We start from the raw sequence: 12,878 nt of genomic DNA, 5'->3' as shown, positions 1-12,878 counted from the left end.
TAATTTGGCACTTTGGTCTGATTTTGAGATAAGACTGATTCAGTGAAAGCTGGCTGAAAACACATTCAGCCCATTTCTTCAGAAACAAGGGCTGCTTCACTGAAACTGTGCTCATTTTCCAGCCTTCCATGTATCCCTCTGGAATAGGGTATTCCCTGGAAACTCCCTGAAAAGCCATCAGCCTGGATCCTCCAAGACCAAGCTGTTTCCTTAGAATTGGCTGGTATAGCTTACAAGCTGTTTGAACTGAGTTGTTTGAGCTGTCAGCTGTTTGAAAATTGTTCTTTTACTCTAGAGAAAAAATTCCAGGAAGTGAGATCCCAGTTATTTAAATACTTTGAGGGAGCCCCCATTACAGGGACCCTGGTCGATTTTATGTTTAAAGACTATGATCCTTCCTCATGTGCATTTCCAGTTAAATGGGCCAACCTGACCAAAGGCAATTTAGAATACCAATGACCATTATGAGGAAACTTTGAAATCCCCAAATTCAGTTTTCTTGAAATCAAACTGGACAATAACACCTCAAAGTTTTTCCGAATTATGTGGAATACTTATTTCAATTTGTATTGGGTTGGCCAAAATGTTCGTTCAGTTAATGAATACGTTGTTCAATAAAGTTCTTGGTGAAAATGAAAAATGTTTTTTATTTTTACTTAAAACTGAATGAACTTTTTGGCCAACCCAATATTTTGAGGATCTCCAACATTATCAGGAATCTAAAATGACCTCTCATCCAAAAAACATTTTAAGATTAACTGAGTCAAAGCGAGATAAAATGGCTCCCAAAGCCTCAGGATCCTCTTCCTCCGCTTCTTTGTCTCAGGCTCTTCCTTTGGCACCATCCTCTCTCTCTCTCTCGGCTCCTCATGGCCAGACTCTACCTCTGGTTCTACCTTCCTCCTTCCCTTCTACACCTCCTCTATATCCTCAATTCCCCAATACAAATTCTGTCACCAAACCACCGCTGTTCTCTACCCACTCCCTTTTCCTTTGAAATTGCCAGAACCTGTCTCTTTAAAATTAAGCCTTCTGAGGATCTAGAGGCTAAAACCCTAATTTCTTATTTTCCCTGGACTAAAGCTGAACTGCCACCCATTGTCAAAGATTTTCCTAAAGTAACTGAAGATCCTCATAAATTTGCTGAGGAATTTAATATATTCATTCAAAATTATCAAACTGGTTTCTCTGACTTATATCAGCTAGTTCGTATGCCTATTGGTAAAGGCCAGGCCTAGCATTGAATGAATATGACTAATTGGGAAAATCCTGAAAGGTCTCTAGAATTACAACTGTTGGGATGAACTGCTAACTCTTGTATAAGCAGGCTCAAGTAAGCACTAGGTGGCTTCATTGAGCAAGTCCTAGGGCTTTTCCAAAGCCTGTTGACTGGAACAAAATTCACGCTTGCACACCAAAATCTTATTAATCTGTTTATGACTATAACAATCAATTTAAGATTTTAAGATAAAATTCTGGATGCCACTAGGGGTGGGTAGTGCAGCACCTGGGGCCTGGCAACAGAGGGGGCTGTGACCACCCCCAGACCAGAAGGGGCAGGGGAGGGAAGTTCCTGAAGGCAGAGGACCCCAACAGGGGCTGTCAGAAGACACCACCGCCATCACTTGTTGTGTTTTCCTCACTGCACTTATCACTGTTTAAATTGAAGCTGTTCAGTTATTTATTTATGCATTTTTGTTCTAACTCCCATTCCTGGAATCACCCCCAGGACAGCTGGGCCTCTGTCTGTTTGCTCAACACTTCATTCCCAGGGCCTAGGCAGACCTTGGTACATGGTAGGTGCCCAGTAAATATTCATGCCTGGTGCATTTAGGCACTCAATAAATATGTGTTGAATCAAAATATAAATAAATAAATTAAATAAAATTCTGAACCTCCTTCAGGTGTAGATCACAGCAGTGTAGCTTTTAACTCTATGCTTATTAATAGGCTGAACTGAGATCTTTCCCTTCAAGTAAAAAGGGCCATAATGGAATGGGAAACTATGTCCACTCCAGATTTAGTTAATCTGGTAAACCAGCTTTCTTATACTCTAGACAAGTCACCCTCAAGGAAGACCACCAAAATTCTTAAACATCAACTGTAACAAACAAAGGCACCTAAACAAAACCAAAATCCTCCTAGTTTCTGTTATTATTACAAATAAACAGGACTTTGGAGATATGATTATTACAAATTCAAGCACTACGTGCCTTCGGCCTTCTAACGAGCCTTTCCAATGTTCTCCCAATTCTTAATGACAGAGCTCTGAGGAACTACAGGGACTCTTCCTAATCCTTCCTCTTAATCAGTTTAGAGAAACATTTCTCCAAATTGGGGATGAATCTCTGCCAGTCCTAATTGATGCTGGAGCCATCCTCTCAATACTCAACTCCACTACTATAAAACAGCCCCTGCCTCGGAGTACTAAAGCAGGTCAAATAGTGGGGATCTCTAATGAACCTCAAGAGGTGTCTGTCTCTGAACCTATTGCATTTTGTTTAGGCCCTTTGAGAGATAAACACCCTTTTCTCCTTCATTCCTCTGCCCCATACATGTATTAGGCCAGACTTCTTAGAAAAGTATCATGCCAGAATTTCTTTCTCCCAACAGGGGGAAATAATTCTAGAATTTGACAGTAGTCATCAATGTAACCAGCCAGATGAATTAAATAATCCTCTGACAACTTTTATTTGTTCCATCTCTGACAGTACTAGAAATGATTCTCAAAACACTGATTATTTGTCCCTATTGAATCAGTTACCACCTTCCTTATGGGTAAAATCTCCAAATGATGTTGGCAAAATTCACAGTGTACCTCCCATCAAGATTCATATAAACCCCTTAAAATCTCTTCTGATAATTAATTAATATCCTATAAGTAAAGGAGTCCTTCAAGGCATTAAGCCCACAGTAGAAGATTACAAGGCTTAAGGCCTCGTAATCCTTTGTACTATCACCTGTAACACTCATATTTTACCAGTGAGAAAACCTAAGGGCTGAGAGTGAAGGTTCGTCTACCATATCTGAGCAATAAAAAACATTGTTATCCCTGACACCTTGCTGTCCCTAACCCTCATACATTACTAGTTACTAACATCTATTCCCACCAGAAGTAAATTCTTTACTGTAACTGTATTATGCAGCACATTCTTTTGTATTCCAGTTGATGAAGGTAGCCAATACCTTTTTGCCTTCACTTGGGAAGAAAAACAATTTACCTGGACAGTAATGCTGTAGAGTTTTACTGAGAATCCTCGTAATTTCTTATAAATCCTGAAGGCTGATCTGGATGATATGACGTTTCCTTAGAGGGTCTACTTTGTTGCAATATATGGATGATTTGCTTCTTTGATCTCCTTCTCAAGCCTCCTCACAGGAAGACAGAATCCGCTTGCTAAAGCTTTTAGCCTTAAAGGGACATAAGGTCCCCAAAGAAAAATTGCAGTTTTCCCAATCCCAGATTTAATATTTAGGGCACCTGATATCAAAACAAGGGCTACATCTAGATCCAGATAGACTTCGTGTCCTATGTTTCCCAAAACTAAGCACCGATTGTGAGGTTTTCTCAGGTTAGTTGGTTACTGCCAAAACTGAATTCCAATTTCTCTTTTATGGCCAAACCTCTGTATGTTTTACTAAATAACCAACAACCAACCCAATTCAACGGGAAGTACCAAATGACATAGCCAAGGAGGCATTAAAGGAAAGTGTGAAGAACCCACCTGCCCCTGGGCATCCTAATTATTAGATTCACTTTTTTCTTGTTTGTATATGAAAAGGAAGGGAATGCCCTTGGGCTGCTACCCAAAAACATGGGGACCAACATCAACCCATAGGGTATTATAGCCAACAAATGGACTCTGTAAAATGAGGATACCCTCTTGCCTTAAAGCCATTACAGCCACTGTTTTTTTTGGTTAAGGCCACTGAGAAAATCATTGTGTGATCCCCTTCAATCATTTTTATACCTCACACGGTAGAAGCCCTTCTGAATTCTCATCACATTCAATATTTATCAGCCAGCCATCTCACCTCCTAGTAAGTCCTTCTGTTAACTGCTCCTCATATAACTCTTTTACACTGTAGTAACCTTAATCCTACTACTCTCCTCCACTGCATTATGAACAAAGTCCCTCAGGACTGTTTAACACTGACAGATCACCTCCTGACTCCTCATGATGATCTACAGGAAATTTCTTTGGGTAATGCTGACTTCTCATGGTTCACTGATCATTCTTATTTAAAAGTTGACAGTGGCAAATATTGTGCTGGGTATGCTATTACAACTCGTTTTTATGTTATTGAGGCAGCACCTTTACCTTAGACTACTGCAGCCCAACAGGCTGAGTTATATGCTCTTGCATGGCCTTGTACTTTAGCCAAGGGCAAAACTGCTAATATTTATACTGATAATAGGTATGCTTTTGAAGTAGTTCATGATTTGTGGATGTCATGGAAGCAATGTGGCTTCCTTATTTCCAGTAGAAATAACATTTAAAATGGCTTCTATGTTCAGGAATTATTGGATGAAATACTTTACCTGCTGCTTTAGCTATTATTAAGATTCCCAGGCATTCTAAACTTGACTCACCAGAAGCTAAAGGAAATCACCTTGCTGACATTTCCACAAGGAATGCTGTTGTTAAAGGGACCAACAGCAGCCAAACCTCTGTCATGGTCCAAAGGGATATTTCCCCAAATGATAACTTAGAAAAACTGGCTAGAGAAAACTCAGAATTGGACTTAGGAAAAGAAAAATCAATATTGGAAATTTGACAGTTGTTGGTTTGATAAAAAGAGAAAGCTCTGGTTTGAACCAATAATAACCTAGTCCTACTGGAGACTATAAAATTCCCACTCCTCACCACTCTACATTCATTAAACCATTGATCTCCTGACAAGACAACAGAATTCATGAATCAATATTAGTAGGAAAACATTAGCAAGGCCACAAAAAATGCCTACTTCATTTGTCCCACTTGTCTGAAGTACAACCTCAGGAAGCCTGTTGATACTGCTACCAAATATTTTAAACTGCCTAATGGACCATTAGAGACCTGGGTAATGAATTTCACAGAACTTCCTCTGTCTTATGGATATAAATATGTTTTAGCAATGGTCTGGTATGTTTTCACACTCGAATGAAATAGTCTACTCCCTCTTCTTTGGCAAAAATCTTTTTGGAAAGACCTCCTCTCAAACTTCATAGTGATTAAGGAACCCATTTTACTGACCAGGTGTTTTGACAAGTCTGTGCTGTTTGGTCAGTTTACAACACTTTTGCTGATTTAGTAGAATGTACTAACAGCATTAGTAAGACTCAGCTCAATCTGTAGAAACCCTCGAAATACCTTGGGCAAAAGCACTGCCATTGGTCTTTCTAAATCTAAGATTCACCACTTTTGGAACTCATAAACTCTCACCCTTTGAGACAGTCACAGGATGCCCAATGCATTTGGATCTTGCTTCTTTTGGCCCACAACTGATAAGAGGAAATATATTCCAATACTGCAAAGTCCTAATTGCTCTATTTAAAATAACTATGTTTTGGTAAAGCGATCTTTTCACAGCGAGCACTTGTGAGATGAAAACATTACGCATCACACCTTGCAACCTGAAAATTTCATCTACTGGAAAAGTTATCTCCAGAAGAACCCTCTACAACCTTGCTGGACAGTCCCATATCGGGTACTGCTAACCGACCTTTGTACTGCCAAACTCCAAAGAACAGACTGTTGGATTCACATGATAAACCTAAAGAAACACCAAATCCTGACTGGAACTTCACTTCATCTGGTGACCTGAAAATAAAGATTTCCTGCAATTGAAACAGATGACATCTGATAAGACAGCTTTCCTAAGATATTGAGACGAGGCCTGTTAGAAGTTTGTCACCAAAACTTTGATAATGATATAACGCTTCAGATGAACTCCAATGTCCATGATGTTGATAACATATAGGACTTTAGATAAAAAGTGCATGAAAGTTCTCCCTCCTACCCCTCCTCATTACTTGAATATCATCTTAGTAGGTTTCTAATCCGTTTACTTTCCCTCCAACATGAGACACTACACCCAGGAAAAGTCCTTCCCTGACATCAAGGGACAAAAAGCCGCTGAAACCAAAAAACCTGACTTTTGATGAGTGATGCTATCAGAGAAAGTTCTCAATCAAAAGGGGGAAATGTAAAAAAATCATCAGCAGCAGCAGCAGCAGCAACCTCAATTAAAGAGAGTCAGGAGTCAGGAAAAAGGGAGCTCTCATGCCATATGATGACAGCAGAGCCCAACAGGAAGAAGAAAGACTCCTCTTCTTTCCTGGCAAGGACTCAGCCAATGGAAAGCCAGGACTCTTTTTTTTTTTTTTTTTAACTATACCTCCCAACTTCCTTTTCCTCTGTATAAAAGTGTTCTCCTTCCCTTGCCATGAAGGGACTTGCACATGGCTCACCATGGTTGCAGACTCTGAAGTGCAATTCTCTGGTGATCTTGAACAAACCCATTTTTGCTGGAGAAATATTTGGCAGTCAATTTATTTCAGGTCAATATGTATGATCAGGTGATGCATTCTTTCACTGAGCAAATATTCATTGATTCATTAGAAGCAGCAACATGTAGTAGCCAAAAGCAGTGTATTCTGGAGTCAGACTACCTGGGTTCAATTACAGACTTTACCACTTAGAAGCCATGCCATCTTGGGCAATTTTCTTAACCTCCCTAGACCGCAATTTCCTCATTTATAAAATGAGGATGATGACTGAACTTACCTCACAGGGCTGTTGTGATGATTAAAAGGGTAAATATATGTGAAACATTTAAAGATGCTTGGTACATTGTTAGCATTCAGTAGATTTTTTTATTGTTATTATTCATACAATTAATCTGACAAATATTTATTGAGTATGTAGTATGATCCAGGTACTGTGGTAAGCATGGGATTACGTGGTTGCCACATACAAGGCCCTGTATTAAGTTCTATGAGGAATAAACAGACAGTTCAGAAAATGACTCTGCCTTTGTATATATATTAGTTATCTATTGCTGTGTAGCTTAAGCAGCAAATCTCTCATTTCTGCTTATTTACATGTAGTGAACTATAAAAGCAGTGAATTCTACTAATTAATACTCTCCAGTTCTTTCTCAATAATCAACTGGCAATAATTTTTACCACTATGACTATGGTAATAATTCTGGTTCTGTCAGAATTTTACTGTGTGGTTCATATTGTCTTGGCTGCTTCTTGCCTCAAGGCCCTTTTAATTAATCAGATATTCTTACTCTTTGCTTATGTAGAGAAGCAAAATTTGTCACCCCAAAATATACCTCTTTGGCATAAGGATTAATTTAGGGTGATTATTTTTAAGAAACAGAAGACTCGGGAAGTTTTTCTTGTTACCTCCCCTTAATTGCCTGAGAAAATTTAGATAAAGGGCTTGTTCCTGGAATAGAGCTCTCACCAGAGGTATTTGCAAGTCATCAGGGCTAGGAGTGGTGGAGGAAACTTGGCAGGGCCTACAGATCAGGGTCCACTCTGTGTCCCAGTGTCTATGCAGGGCCCAGCGAACATTTGTTTGCCAAATATTTGTGTTTCTGTCTCCATGTGAATTGTCTTCCTCCCCTCTCTGAAGTTCTAAACCACTACCCCCAGCATATTCTTTTGTCTTTAGCTGAAAATGGTATTTAAGGTGAAGATTTTGGCCATTTTATCGATTTACTCAGTTTTCCTGGGTCTCCCATGTATACATGCTATTATCAACTGTTTGATTTTCTCCTGTTAATCTGTCTCATATCAATTTAATTCTTAGACAAGCTAGAAGGACTTATAAAAGAAGAGAAAAAATTTCTTCCTCCTCAGCACCTATGTATTTTGGTAGTAGCTGAGCAATGTTCAGTCATTTTTTTCCTCTCCTGCCTGAGTGCACTGTGGCTGTATTTATGCTCTCTGAGAGCTTGTCTCTGGCAAAGGAATCCTCTCCATGAGATCACCAACTGCATTCTTCTTTTTTCTATAAATGGCAAATATTCCTATTCTTTGTATTCTCTTAGTTACTATAATGATAATTTTACGTTTTGAATGTGAGTTGGAAAAAGGCCTTTGTTGGTGTCCTCAACTCTCCTAATTTTACTGAAGACATTGATTTTGTATTCATTTGAGCAGTCGTCCTGGAATGTCATATTAGAAAATTTGAAGAGTACCTTCCATCTGGGAAGATGCTTTGTTTCCTTGATTAATTTAACTGCATCATTATAAATTAGGTTTTGTTTCTTTGGTTCTTCCATTAACAAAAGTGTGAGTGGAGATGCATCCTTCAGCCTTACACTTTGTACAAAAATAAAGTTTTAAATCATGCATTGCCGATTAATAGGAATTATTCATACTCCCACTGCTAAATCATAATCCCTCCCAATTTGTTTGTACAATGAAACATCATTGTTATCATCAGGTTTATTTTCCATAGGAAATTAAACATAAGCAGGAAATGCAGTGTTCCTTTTTCTCATTATGTAAAAGGAAAAAAAATGAGCCTCTCAGGCTTCATCTGGGTCATGTTGAACAGACCATGGCCAAGAACAGAATCTAGTGTCACACCAAGTCACATATCTTCATAACCAGGAGGACATTTTGACTGTGGTCACTGAATGACCATTCACTAATCTGATGAATCTGTCAAGCTCTAAGCTCCTATTTTATAATCTACTTTTGAGTATATTAAGAGAAAACATTGATGTGTACAAATAGATCACATTAGTATAAATGAAGGCCTCCCCAAATCAACTTTTATTTAAAAGCATAAGAAAAAGAAAACACAAAAAGGAAAAAAGATGTTACTGATAAATGTCACTCAAATTACCTCAATTTGCTAGTAAATTTGATTCTTGCTTTATATACCTTAAAATGTAAATAAATCCTCAATACTAGATTCCTTTTTGAAATCATACACATATTTATATTCTGTATTCATCTCTGACTTCAGCCATAAAATATATAAGATTGTTTATATCTATAATGCAAATATATAGGTTATTATCTATTATGTAGATGTATTTACTATAATTTCTTTTAATAGAGAATTCCTTATGATTATTTATATAATATTAAATGGCAAAAAAAGATACATAAGCAACTCCTCCATAAAACAGGTTAACATAATCTTCTGAATTAAAAAAATACAGTGACTAAACCAGCTTTGGTAATCATTCACAAAGTAATACAATTCCATATATATATCATACCTTGTAAATGGATCTTAATAGATATGAACATGTAGCTTCAATATGCCATAGAAAACTTTACTGACCCTATGACAGGTGTGAAACTTTGTGATATTTCATTCTCATAAAAATTTTACTGTGGAAAATGTCAATGTATAAATAGGTAAAAAGAACAGGACAATAAAACTCCAGGCAGCCATCGCCCAGCTTTAAAAACTCACCAATTTGGAGGTGTCCTGTTTTTCATCTACACCCCACCTAACAGGATTATTTTGAAGTAAATCCCACATATTCTTTTACTTCAGTTTAAATATTTCATGGTATGTATCATTAAATAGAAAGACTTTTTCTATATTATATCTGCAATACTATTATGCCACTACGAAAAATTTAAGATAATCCCTAATATCATTTGTTTTTTTCTTAACTGTTATTTTGATTCAGTCAGAATCATGGAGTCCAGTTAGGCCCACACATTGCATTGGGCTGATAGATCATTTGTCTCTTTCATCTTATAGGTAGCCCTCCCTCTCTTAATTCCCTATGATTTATTTTTCAAGAATCTGGTCATTTGTTTTGTAGAGCTTTTCACAGTATGGATCTTGCTGCTTCCATCCTCATGGTATCATTTAAAATACTTGCTTCTGTGCATCCTGTAACCTGATAGTTAAATCCAGAGTCCTGATTGGGCTAGATTCAGAGTTTTTACAAGTACACTTCGCAGATGTAGAATTCCATCATGAGGCACATAATGTCTGTTTCTCTCTATCCCACTTCTCCTCCCACTCTTTCTTATTAAGGTCCACTGTTGCTTAGTGCCTAGATTCATTATCTCATTGGGGGATTACAAAATCATAATATTTTAATTCTATCATTCTTTCTTCATGTATTAGCTAGAATACTTCTTCAAAGAAAAAGTGTTCCTGTGGCACAATGTTTTATAGGAAAGTTAGGTTAAATGCTTAAGTATTTCTTAAGTTGGTTGGTTCTCTAACAACCTCTGATGGTCCCCAACAGATTTATATTTTAGTATCACTATGCATTCAAGGATTGTTTCACTTTTGAATATGTGAAACTCATTCAAATTTAGTTATCTTAGAGTAAAAAAAAAAAAAAAAAATTAAACTAAGACCGTACTTTCAGTTGAAAAAGATAATAAAAGAATAAAATTAAAATTCTAGAATATTTGCCCAATATACTGAACGTATAGTTTGTGTTAAAAAGCAGACGTTCCCCAGTTTTTAGAAAGCTAATAGTACTAACAAATGTAGACTAATAAATGTAGACTAATAAAACTAATAAATGTAGTATAATAATATAATCCCACTAAATTTTATTTCCAAAGATCTACAATGTTTTGTCTTCTTACTATGTGCCAACTTCTACGCCAAACCCTTTGTGTGATTTACCCTGCAGAATACTCACAACTTTATAAAGAATAGATTATTACTAACACTTACACTTGAGAATATCTAGCCTTGTTAGAAAGGCTGAATGATGCTTAATATTATACTTATGCCCTGTTTAACCTTGGGTCCCTGAAATTCCTAGGGGATCTGTGAATGGCTCCAGGAGATCCACCATCCTTCGGAATTTATCTGTGTGCATGTACATTTTTCTAGAGGGACTCCGTATAATTTTAAGCAAATTTTGAAAGGAAACCATAATTTCCCAAAAGTCAAGAATCAATGCAATATCTGGGTTGATCAACAAGAGTTTGATGAAGACATTGAGAACTGAGAATCTAGTTGATTTTATTTGTGCAAACATTCCACATATCTACCTGATATTAGAGACAGTAGCTAGCCACCTTCCTTTGGATATATTTTTCTAATATGCATGACTTTATACCTAAAAATGTACAGAACCTCAAATGTATCTTCTACCTAAGTTGGAAGATGTTTTTCTGATGCCAAATAAGACTTAGTCATAGACATTGCTAGATGTTATGTAATCTAGACTTGAAGTTCCAATAGGTATGCATCTGTTAATGCCATGAAATACAAAAATCTGTTGCATTTAATTATAAAAGAAATTCTTAAAACTGTTTCAGAAAATAAAGATCTCTAAGGAAAACACCATCATCATTAAATAAAATATAAATATGTCAAATAAACACCGTTCACTTTAATATATGCACTTGGCAAGAATAGCAGGCATAAACGTAAGACTGATTTCTCCCACCATCCCTAACAATGAATTTCATGATAGACACACAAGTCTATTGGTGATTTTCTCACATAAATTTTTACATTACTCATATCAATTTTAGTCAGTTTCAACAATATTATTGGTGCTATTTGTACTGTTTTTCAATGAATTGGCCATTTTTTAGTTTAACTCTGTGTCCTTCATCCTACACTCTACCTCTAATTGTTAGAAATAAATCACAATATCAGATATTTGCTACTGATAGAATTTCAAAGGTACACTCAATGCCAACTTATTGACAGTTTTAATACTGTATTCTAAGTACAGATCATTCTTTTACTAACACACAAACCCACAACCCTTTTTGCCCTGATGGGTATTCTATTTCATTTCTGCTTAATGGTACTTTTTATCACTCTGTTCATTAGGATAATCATCCTGGAACCACTAAAATGAAACACACTAAATGAAATGCTGCGGGGGACAGATTACCAATATTTCTAATTAAAGATACTGCTGACCATAAGCTAATTAGAGTAAGCAACATTTTAGGCATGATACAGAAACTATAAAAATATAAATTACTAGGATTAAAGATAGTGTGTTAGTTGAAACTATCAGGCTATATAAGGTATGTTTACATTGAATTAAAGATAATATTGGGTTGGATTCGTTTCAGTGGAATTTTATTTTAGTTTTTTAATTATCTAATTCCTGGAAAAGACCACACTTGGCAGAGTCAATATTTAGATCCAAGAAAGAATAAACATTGCATCCACAATCCTCACCCCTCTTTTTTTCCCCTTTGCCTCTGTAAGTTAAATGGAGAATTGAAATATTATCTCATTGATACAAGAAACATTTAAACCTTCACTTAAATGACTCAAGTGAAGATTTTTTTTTTCCTGCTTGAATGAATTTATTTTGTTTTTGATGGAGATGTCATTGCTAATGTCCAGAGTGAGGGGTAATATAAGCAAATGAATGAATACTCACATTTTTACATTTTTCTAGACAATAACTGAATAAATCTTTCCTATTTTAACTTGAGAATGTAATTCTAGAATATATTAAGTCTTAGTCTGGAAACTAAAATTTAACCCTTTGGAAAATAGAAGGATGGAAGAAGGGCAATTCTGACCATAGAGGTCAGGTCAAAGAACAGGCCTTGTTTGTCAGGGGCATGCTCTGTGACATCAAACACTAGCACCAGGGAAGAGAGAAAATACTTCCTACAAGACACTAGGAAGAATATGTTTGTCTAAAGCTAAAATCAGAAGTCTTTAACTGAATTCTAAAGCAGAATGAAACATTTGAGATATAACAGTAAACTCAGAACTATATAGAAATATTTTCATTTTCAAAATAAGAAAACCAATAAATGCAGAAAACTTTGTTCTAATGAAACCACTATTAAGCTTCATAAAAATCCTAGACACATATTTAAATATGTGATATGTAAGCATTTAGAGAAGCATATATGGATCAAAAAAGCCCAAACTTGTTCAATA

The 12,878-nt window shown here is 36.3% G+C and overlaps 1 protein-coding gene across 10 annotated transcripts in view; it reads right to left on the bottom strand.

The window, feature by feature from the left end:
* The window catches only part of NAALADL2 (N-acetylated alpha-linked acidic dipeptidase like 2), a 1,495,600-nt gene that overhangs the window by 472,267 nt on the left and 1,010,455 nt on the right, over positions 1–12,878 (bottom strand). The gene's annotated exons all lie outside the window — the stretch shown is intronic.

The sequence above is a fragment of the Balaenoptera ricei genome, chromosome 4 (assembly GCF_028023285.1).
Source record: "Balaenoptera ricei isolate mBalRic1 chromosome 4, mBalRic1.hap2, whole genome shotgun sequence".
Taxonomy (NCBI): domain Eukaryota; kingdom Metazoa; phylum Chordata; class Mammalia; order Artiodactyla; family Balaenopteridae; genus Balaenoptera; species Balaenoptera ricei.
The sequence above is the reverse complement of the archived record's forward strand: the minus strand, read 5'-3'. Positions and strand labels throughout refer to the sequence as shown.